This window comes from Papio anubis, chromosome 6 (genome assembly GCF_008728515.1).
Source record: "Papio anubis isolate 15944 chromosome 6, Panubis1.0, whole genome shotgun sequence".
Classification (NCBI taxonomy): Eukaryota; Metazoa; Chordata; class Mammalia; order Primates; family Cercopithecidae; genus Papio; species Papio anubis.
This window is the reverse complement of record NC_044981.1, coordinates 132,877,764-132,890,346: the sequence shown is the minus strand read 5'-3', so window position 1 is coordinate 132,890,346 and position 12,583 is coordinate 132,877,764.

Below are 12,583 nucleotides of genomic sequence, written 5' to 3'. Positions count from 1 at the left end.
CGGGGTTTCACCGTGTTAACCAGGATGGTCTCGATCTCCTGACCTCATGATCCGCCCGTCTCGGCCTCCCAAAGTGCTGGGATTACAGGCTTGAGCCACCGCGCCCGGCCACACATTCTCAACTACATTAACTCATTTATTCCTTACAACACCCTATGAACAAGATATTATTACCATCCCTATGAACAGGTGAGGAAACGAGCTCAGAGACAGTTAAATGCCCTTTCTAAAATCCCACAGCTAGTGTTCATTTCATTTTTTAAAATAATAATATGTAAAATAATGATGCATAGTTCTGGTAACAGAACATTAATGCAAAATTTCTGTCCAACCCTAAGAGCTTTGTGTTCTCCTCCTTCAACTTTATTACAAAAATCTTATTTTGAAGCAGAACTCATAATCCTACCAAGAAAGCCTGATTTTTTTTTTTTTTGAGATGGAGTCTCGCTCTGTTGCCCAGGCTGGAGTGCAGTGCAAGCGATCCTCCTGCCTCAGCCTCCCAAGTAGCTGGGATTACAGGTGCCCACCACCACATCCGACTAATTTTTGTATTTTCTTTTCTTTTTTTTTTTTTTTGAGACAGAGTCTCGCTCTGTTGCCCAGGCTGGAGTGCAGTGGCCGGATCTCAGCTCACTGCAAGCTCCGCCTCCCGGGTTCACGCCATTCTCCTGCCTCAGCCTCCCGAGTAGCTGGGACTACAGGCGCCCGCCACCTCGCCCGGCTAGTTTTCTGTATTTTCCATAGAGACGGGGTTTCACCATGTTGGCCAGGCTGGTCTTGAATTCCTGGCCTCAAGTGATCCACCCACCTCAGCCTCCCAAAGTGCTGGGATTACAGGCTTGAGCCACTGCACCCTGCCAGGAAAGCCTGATTTTTGAGGAGCAAAATGTGCCTATGTAATCACATGTAAAGTGAAGATTTGAAAATTACCCTATCAAGTTAATTAATTATATCTGTTTTATTCAATTGGGCCCTCTATTCTAATAAAATTACTATTTGACTCTGCTGCATACACAAGCCTTTTTTTAAAAAAATTTGACAATTCTCTGCACTCAGCTTAATCACTGTCCTGTGATCTTTTGTGTTATTTATTAAAACAAATGATTATCCATATCAAAGTGTAGTTTTTCCATTTTCCTCTCAGACATGACACAGATATATTTGGAACAGGGAGGTGCTGATGTCCTATCACTCTTCATAAAAGGCAAAGTTGGGAAAGTGAGAAAAGTCCACAGTGCTTCTTAGGATATTCCTAGATATCTTAATGCCATAAAGCAACAAACTACCAGGTGATTATCAAGCGAGATTATCAGTACATTGATTTAATATTTTTCTTAACCTTTTTCTTGCAACAAGAGAGCTCATCTAAGAAGATATCTTAATGCTCCCATTCAAAATGATTAAGCCAGAAAGGATTTACAGCACTCTTTCCCTGGCCTGTTATTTAACTAGAACAATGAAACTAAATATATGTCTTCTAAACATTTATTTAGTTTTTGTTTTAATAGGTAATAGTCAAACGATTTTTTAAAACTTTTTTAAAAACTTGAACAAAGTAGACACTGAGAGGTAGGTTCCTTCCTACCTTGCATTATCTATCACATTCCTACTCCTCCCATGAATAACTGCTTGTATTAATTGTTCCTATTACTTCCTCCACTTCTTGTATCAAATGTAGATTATCATACACTTTACTCCACACCTTGAGTTTTATCTTTAACAATATTTCCCCGAGATTTTTCCTTATCAGGACATCTTATGCTTCCTCATTGTTTTTTTACAGCCACCTAATATTCCATTGTGTGCATGTACCGTAATTTAATTAACCACCCTGCTGATAGACACTTGGGTTGTTTCCAATCTTTTGCCTTCACCAACAATGCCATCATGAATAACCTTAGACAAAGATCATTTTGATGTGTGCCGATGTGTCAGTAAGATGCATTCCCAGAAGTGAAACTGCTGGGTCAAAGGGTAAACACATTTGTAACTATTAAAAATACTGCCAAAATGTCCTTTATGGGGGTTGTGTCATTGTGTTCTGCCACTAGCAATGTATGAGAGTACCTGTACCCCATAGCCTCAGAAACAGAATTTTGTTCAACTTTTTCACTGTCGCCAATCTGATAAGTAAAAAACTGGTGTTGGTTATTGAGTAGGACTTTAATTCACAGAGCGATATCATGCAATTTTGAGTAACGTAAAAGACTTTTTGTGGTTGTGATTTTTGTTTTTCATACAATCTGTGTCTGCCACACACTATCCTGAAGTCCTGTGTCACAAAATCACTGCTATAAGTGGAACTGTGTCAATGAGGGCTTCCAGGATTTATATATCATGCCTTTTGACATAAGGCAATAGGTATGGTGTCAGGAGCCCTTGTATTCAAGCCAGGAGAAAAATGAAGCATTAAGGAGTCAAGTCCTAGACATTCCTATAACTGATTATGTCCTTTGAGCCAGTCATTGAATCACTAAAGGTTCAATATCCTTATGCGGTAAAAGTATCAGGAAACAGAATAATGAAAAATGAGATAAAGTTTTAATGACTCTTGCTGAGGAGGGAAAAGGATGGGAGAAAACATCCATTTAAGGCAGCAAAATTGTGCCTTACTGATATCATCGATTGGAAATATTGGGCTTGTGATGACCTGGGTAGAATAAAATAGTTATACTCTGGAGTCTATTTTGTTCCAACATGTTGAGACATTCATATGGACCCGATACGGTGAAATGTTCAGGTGGACCTTTGGGATACTAAATTCTTGCAATGGGGCCAAGCTAGTATTGAATTTAAAAGGGACTGGTGTTTGTAAATACTTTGCCTCAAAATCTATGATTGGATACAGATTAAATTTATTATGTTTTGGAGATTGTGCATATCTTATGACCATAATTTTAATTACATTTAAATTTCAAGATAGTCTGCTTAAAATTGTACAATTAGATTTCAGGCCATTGATATTTATTAAATAATTATCCCCGGATGCTAAATATTTAACTAATAATATGTAATTGGCACATTTTTGAAACATTTAGCTGAATGTATAGTATAGTCCTGTTTCATTTGAAACCTTGTGTGTTTACTGGTAGATATTTGTATAGAATGACATTGGAGAGACTATACATTAAAAGTGTATAGCCTTTCAAACCATTCTATCTAGGTTGTAGAATTTCAAGTAACTTTAATTTTTTGTTTGCTTATGTGTATTTCTATAATATTCCAGAAAGAACATTTATTATCTTTGAAAAATAACTTTGTAAAATCAAGGAAAAATATTTTGAGGTTAAAGATGGGACTGGAAGGAGACTTTCATTGCCAAAAGTTCAGTTCAAAGAATTCTCGTGTCTAGTCAATGCTGTTAAACCAACCAGAGGCATTTTAAATGAAGTAGGGTAACAATTTGCTAGGTGCTTTTTTCTATATTAGAGATCTCTCTCAACATTTTCTGTAGTGTCATTTCTTCCTTTTTTACATTTTTTATTTGAAGATAAAATAGAGGAAATCATAGCGCTTGAAGGTGAAGAGACTTTCAACGTATCTATTTGGTATGTAAACATGATTTTTCAACCACTTTGTTTTATGCCTCTCATGATTTCCAACAGATATAATAGGCCTTAGTTCCATTTTCTATTGTATTATAAAGGTTATTTTCACAGGATGCTGTTCACAGTATCTTTTTAACTGGTCTCTGGGCAATCCATCTGACAAAAAGCCAGATTAATATGTTCCTAAAACACCACTTTCATTATGTAACTTTCCTGCTCAAAAATCTCCAATAGTTTCTTGTATTTATTGTCATGATTTTCGAGCTTTTAGACAGTAGAACATTTTCTTCCCCTAAAGAATACTTACATGGAACCTCTATGAATAAAACAGATGACAGTAGTGTTCTATTAGAACTTAAGATAAAGTCAGTCAATAAAAACCATGAGGCTATTTTGATACACACAGAAAGAGAATCGAGTGTTATGGTTGAAACTGAAAGTCTTCAGCGTTCAAATATATTTCCATATTTTATTCTGGTTTCATAGAATGGAAAAAAATCTCCATTTGTAAAAAAAAAGTAGACACTGTTAATAAAAGGTTTTTTAATAGCTAAGCTTTCAATCACAATGAATAAAAAATTACATACAAAGTTTACCCCAGTATTTGCAACGAAAGTTAATGTGTTGGTGGAAATCACTGTGTCAAAAAGTGATAGATCAGGCATTGGAGTGTGGGTGCTGATTTGCTTCTCTGTTTGTTTCCTTGTTTCTTTTAACTATAGAACTTAATATTCACGAATCTATTTTTAAAATATTTAAGATCAGGTTGGTGTAAAAAGCTTCTTAGTTCATGGAAAGATGTTCGGCAAATGAGAGTCAGTTGGTTCTTTGCAGCTTTAAACTAGGCGTTCTTTTTTTTCTCAATGCTGTGTATACTGTCAAACTTCTTTTTCTATAAAAAGATCAGTTTTGTCTGCCGAGGTGGAAAACATTCTTCCTTGTTGATCTCTGCAAGTGTAGGGAATTGTTTTTTATGGTATTCACACTCTTCTCACTTTGATATTGTGCAGATCACTGGGGCCTTCAACCTATGGAAATACATCTTTCACCAAAAGTTCCAAGACCATCCATTTACTGAGGACTTGGCCTTCAAGTCCTCAAACCCTGAAAATTATCTCCTAAATAAACATCAGGATCTAAGGCGTACAAGCCTCTGAGATTGCTCCTTTGGCCTTACATGTGTGTTTTCATTGTGTTATTGTCATGTTTTTCCTGATGATTATTGCCCATTTCACTTTTTCATGATTCACTTTTAGTTCCTCAGAAACTATTCTTCTGAGGATTTACCTCATGCACCCAAATAAAAAGCACAGTTTCATACCATTTTCACTTTTTGAATTATCTTTACTTTTTGTCATAATTGTACTCTGCCTTTTATTGCTTAACACTTTTTAACATTCTTTTTTTATACTTATTGCTCTTGATAGGGTAAGTACTGTTTGAAAACACTTTAAAACTAAGCACACATTCAGCAAACACAGTCACTTCTCAAGTACACAGTCAAGAATTAAAATGAACAGGCCAGGTATGGTGGCTAGTGCCTATTATCTCAGCGCTTTGGGAGGGTGAGGAGGGAGCATCACTCCAGGCCAGGAGTTCAAGACCAGCCTGGGCAACACAGGGAGACTGTGGCAAAAAAATTTAAAAACTAGCCGGGCATGGTGGCATGTGCCTGAAGTCCCAGCTACTCAAGAGGGTGGGGTGGGAAGATCACTTAAACCCCAGAGTTTCAAGGCTGCAGTGAGCTGTGATCATGCCACTGCACTCCAGCCTGGGTGTCAGTGACAGACTCTGTCTCTAAATAAATAAATAAATAAATAAATAAATAAATAAATGGCACTACTGTGGATACCATCTGTGGGTGGCAGGCAGAAGTGACTGTCTACTGCCCTAGAGCTAGCTCTGTTGTGTGTCTATGGCAGTGTGTAAGTTGCAGATTCGTAAGCTGATTTTTCTAGGGAGTTTCTATAGTTAAGTGTACTTTTAAAAGACAATTTAAATTTTTTAAGAAAAGCAATTAAAATCAAGCATTAGCAGAACGTAACTACATGTTTAACAAGGGTTAGCAAATTTATCTTATAAAGGACCAGATAGTAAATATCTTACTCTGTACAAGTCATACAGTCTCCAGTGAGACTACTTAACTCTGTGGCTGTAACACAAACACAGACATAGACAATATGTAAGCAAATAGGCATGACTATGTTCCAACAAAACTTTATTTACAAAAACAGGGAGTGGGCTAGATCTGGCCCACAGGCTACAGTCTGCTGACCCCTGGGATAGAGTATAAACAATTCTTGTTTGTCTTACCCAGTGTACATAAATAATAAATAATCATTCTAGGAGATTAAATACAGCTACAAATTCTTTCCTACTTCTTCCACTGAGAGGTAGAGTCTAAGTTCCCTTTCCCTGAGTCGGAGTTGTCCTTTGTGACTTGCTTGACCAGCAGAATGCTGTGTAAATATCATTCTGGGATGTCTGAGGCTAGATAAGAAGTCTCATAGCTTCCTCTCGAGCCTCTTGGAATGCTTGCTTTAGAGAAGCCTCCACCACGTAACAAGGCCAACAACCCTCAGGCTGTCAGGTAGTTAAGAAGTAACAAGTCACGTGGCAAGGCCCTGGAGGATGAACTACCCTATGGAGAGAGAGAGAGAGAAAGAACATCAAGGTGCCAGAGATGTGAATGAGGAAGCCATCTTGGATGGGACCCCAGGTTGAGCTGCTCCTGCTGGTACCCAAGTAGTACGGAGACAAACCATCCCCACCTCACTTTGTCTGAATTCCAAACTGACCTAAATAAATGCTTCTGTGGTTGTTTTACGCCATGAGCTTTCAAGGTGTTGTAGGGAGTTCAAGGACTTCAGGTGTTTCAGCTATAAAGGGATTTCAGGTATATTGAGGGAAAAAAAAGACTATGGGGGCAGTAGCATACAATGAGCTTTCCTTGGTAGGCACAAAAGAATGGGCTCTGTTGGCAGACAAAATGCAAATACTCTGGAATCAGTGAAAGAAAGCACTTCTCTGCAAGTTTTGAGAAGGGATCTGGAATGTATCTATTGCTCTGTTGATTAGATCACATTCTTTGGAATCTACTTTATTCTCAGGCTGCATCTGAGGGGAGATCTCTCACAGCAGAAGACATCCCAGAGGCAGCAGTGAGGAGCCGTCACCAGAAGGGGAAGAGGCACAAGAACTTCCGGGAGGCAAGGGAGTCAGAGAGCAGGCTAACATGTCTAGATACTTCTACTCAGCAGCGCTGTGGGACAGAGAGCTCAGAAGGCCATCGCAGCCATTTATAGCCCCAGAGTTTTTCTTATGTATGCTTAGCAGATATTGGGTGCAGTTTATGAAGTGTGTAAAGTAGGCAGGCTCTAAATGGCCTAAAATATGCTTATTTGTGCTACATTTATAAAAACTGGATGTGTAAAAGTTTGAGTTTAGAGCTTACGGGCTTTGAGTTAATAGCCTACTGTGAAGAAGTAAACAACATGTGGGCCAATATACACCGGTTATCATTGGGCTCATGTATATGACAGATCGTTTCATTACACAGCAATAGATAACTAGAACAATACAGCTATGCTATATTGCCATCTTTTCAGATATCTCTATTTTGTATGCCCAGTTAGATTCCACATTTCTTTAGCACACCGATGTCTTAAATATTTTGTATAATGCACGGGATTTAACCCAATGCTTTGTAAAGAGTTTCTAAGTAATAACTATTTCTTAAATGATGCAAATTTGCAGATATTTTGATGGTCAAAGAACTCCCTATCCTGATTGGTGGGCACAAAAGATTGTTTGTACACAAAATGCAAAATGCAAATTCTGGAGTCAGTGAAAGAAAGCACTTCTCTGCAAAGTTTTGAGGAGGGATCTGGAATTTATCTTTTGCTCTGTTGATTAGATCATATTCTTTGGAATCTACTTTGCTCTTATTTACTGACAGTTACATATGGTTTGAAAAATGTGATTACTATGCACCAGTATGCCAAATAATATTTCTCAGTACCATGTGAAGATTTGGCCATACTTAGAAAGCTCTGCGCTATAACTGACATTAGCTGGTATGCACATTTTACTTATGTAGTATATTTTAATTCTGGAGCTGTAGATGCATCAGCTTCTTTAACCAGCGAAATGCCACCAAGACTCATATTGGAGTTGAAAACCAAAACTGGGACATGTCCCCCATGTCTCTGAGGAGATGCCTCATTGCTCATCTCTGCATCTCTCTGCAGGTCTGCTCCCTTCTCCATGCCCTCTTGACCATCTTCTTATGTTTACTCAGGATTTTCCAGCCCATAACTTCCATTTGCATGTGGCTTTGTTTGACCCACAATCTACAATCCTAACTCTATCATGCGAGACCTCAGCTTCAACTTCTTTTGCTAATTGGCAATAATCTTTCAGCTTTCTAGTTCCAAAATTTCTGCAAGCAACACGTGGTTGGTTCAGATGGTCTTTTATCCCCAGATCACCAGCTAATCTGTGGATGGGCTCTCCTTGATGGAGTGGACCACATCTCTCTAAATAGCTGAGGTCAGTGACAGGGTGGGATATAGAGCCAGTACAAGCTACAAGATACAGAATGTGGTAGTCAAGGTCTACCCCTTTCTTCAGAGGTTGTGATGGATTGGGAGAAAGGGTCAGAATCCTCAAAATATATCCTATCAATTGTGGTTCATTGTCACCTTGACAACTGGCTATATGGAAGTTCAGAATCTGAGCCTAGAAATCTAGAAGAAAACTGGTGACATTAGCCAAAATGAGGAAAGTACATGCGGAAGCCAGTTTTGTGGGATATGGTGTATTATGATATTGATTTTTTAAGAATAATGTGGAGATCTTCTCTGTCTGGGTTTTCTCATAAATTGATAGAGAAAGTTCCTGAAACATGACTAAATTATACGTGTGAATCTTCAGCACATTCTTCCTTTTTCCAATGTAGCTAAACAGTTGCTGAAAATGTTACCTATTAAATAAATTTCAAATGTGATTACCTAAAATCCATCTTATTGCCAAATAACTTCAGGTAAATAATGCCCATTAATTTTAAATTTTTGGTTATAGCACAAAAATGGCAAAAGTGCTGATCACATTCTTGAATTTATAGTGTTTCAATAATAGCATTATCAGGCCAGGCACGGTGGCTCACGACTGTAATCCCAGCACTTTGGGAGGCCGAGGTAGGTGGATCACCTGAGGTCAGGAGTTTGAGACCAGCCTGACCAACATGGTGAAACCCTATCTCTACCGAAAATACAAAAATTAGCCGGGTGTGGTGGCAGATGCCTGTAGTCCCAGCGGCTCAGGAGGCTGAGGCAGGAGAATTGCTTGAACCCGGGAGATGGAGGTTGCAGTGAGCCGAGATCATGCCACTGCACTCCAGCCTGGATGACACAGCGAGACAGAGCGAGACTCCATCTCAAAATAATAATAAAAATTAATAATGATAATAATAATAATAGCATTATTCAGGCTTATCTTAGGTCAAATGAGTAAATTAAATTTACAAGAGATAAACATTTCCTTCGTTGTGGAACTGTTATAATTCTGGATACCTTGACCTAGAAGATGAGGTAATGGAATAAGAAACTTTGGGCAGGAAGTAGACTTTGTTTTTAAAGCTGTCTTAAAAGATACAGTCATACTGTGGGCCAATGACACTTCAAGTGTGCATGGCTATTTCTTGCAGTAATGTGGTCTGATTGAGCAATTCTAGAGAAGGAACACTTAAATCACAATAAAAGAGCCCAGTAAGTTTTCAAATTATTCTCATCACTGGAAATGTCTTCCCTCAAGTAAGTCAAATTCTGCTTCCTGTAACTACACTCATTGCTGCAAGTTATTCCCTCTGAAGCCCTATAGAATAAGGGTCAGGTTCTTCTACCATTTCTCACCTGACATAATTTTCAGATCCCTCACATTTTCTTACCCTTCTGAATATACTGGTGACTGTTTTTGCTTCTTTCTTAATGTGTTCCGAAGAAGATTGAAGTAGCACTTACAAACACAATGGACTAGAGTTACATAACTCAAGAGTTAAGAAAGACTGGAAATGGCTTTTTAAAAGTTAAGTAATAATAGCCATTAGATGTTTTATCAAGAAATAATAATGGTGGCAATGACAACTAACTCAGGTGTAGATCTCCTAAGTTCCCAAAGCCCTTTCTTAGCTGACATTTCTCCCCCATCCGTATTTGCACAAGCCATACTAGTCTTATTCCTAACACTAACTCCTCAGGACCTAAGGGAAAGTTGACAGTTACTGTGTGTAGTTTGACATAAGAAGGACCAAAAAACCCTTCTACTTCCTGAGACGTTTTATAAATATGTGATCATGTATGCAATTTGCATACATGAATTAAACTTTTTGTACACAAATTGTAGCAATATATCCAACGTGCTCTGCTATCACAGTTTATTTAACAGCTCACCTTCTTAAAATATTTGGTTGTTTCCATCTTATTGGTAACAACAGGGCTGCAGTGAATATCTTTGTACATATGTTTCTGCCCACATGTGCAAATTATACTTATGAAATTAATTACTCATAATGAAAATGATGTGCCAAAGAGCATGCACATTTTTAATTTTAATCGATGCCAATTAACTTCCAGTGAACATACACCAAGTGTAGGGGAGAGCGCCAGTTTCCCCCATACCCTTGCCAAAACAGTTTGTTACCAAATCTGTTGATATTTGACAGAATAAAGGTGAAATATGATGAGATGCGTATCACTTTCATTTTAACTGGCATTTTTTAAATAGTGATGTTGAACATCTTTTCAAATGCTTAATAGTTGCACTTTTTATTTCTGGACTGTTTGTATCCTTTTTCTATTGCACTAATGATCTTTATAAAAATTTGTTGCTAGCAATTTTTATATATGAAGCTATTAACATTCGGTATATAGCAAGACATAAATATTACCACCAGATTGCATATATCTTTGGACTTGGCTGAATAACTTTGGATGTGTTGATTTTTAAAATATAATGAAAGAAAAGTTTTCTCTTCTCTGAGCATACATAAAAAGCTGTCCATTTTCTTCTAGTAATAATTATAGTTTCATTTTAATCTTTAAATGTTTGATCCATCTGGAATTTATTCTGGTAAAAGATGAGGTGAAAATTCAACTTATTTTTCAGCTATTCGATTATTCTAGAATTATTTATTGAGCATTCTATTTTTATCCAATAATGTTAAATTTCACTTGTATTATTTACTAAATTTTATTTGGAGATTCTGTTTATAAATCCACTCTTGTATCTCATTAGTCTATTTGTAAGTACATGTGCCATTACAACACTATTTTAATTACCACAAATGGTAGAATGAATCGTCCCTCATGGCTGCATTTTTCTCACAGAATCTTCCTGAATATTCTTCTGTGCCTATTTTTCGTTTTGTTTTGTTTGTGTTTTGAGACATGGTCTCATTGTCACTCAGACTGTAGTGCAGTAGCCTGATCTTGGCTCACTGCAGCCTCGACCTCCCAGGCTCAGGTGATCCTCCTGCCTCAGCCTCCCAAATAGCTGGGATTACAGATGCGTGCCACATGCCTGGCTAATTTTTTGTATTTTTTGTGGAGATAGAGTTTTGCCATGTTGCCCAGGCTGGTCTCGAACTCCTGGGCTCAAGCGATCTGCCAACCTGGGCCTCCGAAAGTGCTGGGATTACAGGCATAAGCCATCACGCCTGGCCATATGCTTATTTTTAAATGTGATGTTTAGAAATGTGTTTAGTTATAAAAATCTATTGGTATGTTATTGAGATTATGAAAAACATACAGATTAATTTTGGCATATTAGGTATTTATAACACACCTTGTGCTTAGTTAATGCCTTTTTTTGTCCTTTAGTAGCATTTTAAATTTGCCTTTGTAGGGTTTTCACATTTCTTACATTTATTTTCAGATATTCTATCTTTCTGTTGCTATTATAGTTTCAGACTGGTTACTGTTTGTATATAGAATAGCCCAGTGACTTTACTAAATTATGTTGTCAAGTAAAATGCTTTAATATATCTAATCTTATTTTATTAAGAACTGTTTTTGAGATGAAGTCTCACGGTATATGTTTAGCATTTTATCAACTATCTTTTAAGCATCTGCAAATATGAGTATACCACTTTTCTCCTTTGATTTATTAATGTAGTCAAATATATTAATATATTTCCTAATAATGAAACATTCTTGCATTTCTGATATGAGCCTTATCTAGTCAAAATCTATTATATTATGCTTTTAAGATAGGATCAATTTTACTGGCTCATTTTTTATAATTTAAAAAATCAATTTTCATAGTGAAATAGATTTGTTGTTTCCTGGTTTCATAATATCTTTCTCGGGTTTTAGTCTTGGCATTGTTCTAGTTTCTTAAAAGGAATTTTCCTATTTATTTGTTTTGGAACAGTTTAATTAGCATTGTAGTTCTCTGTTCTTTTAAGTTTCAGAAAATCACTGGTGACATACCTGGGTCCTGTAGATTTTCAGGGAGGAGAGTGGGGATGAACTTGCTCTTCGTGAATTTTTGCTTTTTTTATTTATATTTTCTACTTCTGTGATTAGCTTTATCTATTTCACAGAGGTTATCAAATTATTTGTCATACAGTTGGTTAAAATAATTCTTTATAATTATTTAAATGCACTGTGTATTTAGGTTACTTTCCTATCTTCATTCCTAACTGGTGAACTCCACCTTTTTTTATCTTGGTTGGATTAGCGAATGCATCTCTGTTTTACTGTTTTCTTTGCTTGTTTTCAAATAATCGACTCTTAGATATACTTAGTATTTCTATTGTATTTTCTGTTTCCTAATGCATTTATTTCTAAATCTTCATCTTCATTTTCTTAAAGCTGTAATTCTTATTAATGTGCAAATATTCTTAGAGAGAGACATATTTAAACTGTTAATACTCATTTCTATCTTAGGATAAATGAGTTCCAGATATTGTTGCGGGCCTAGGTTTTGGAAATGGGAAAAGATAGTTAGTAATCAAGCAATTACTTGAGTCCTAG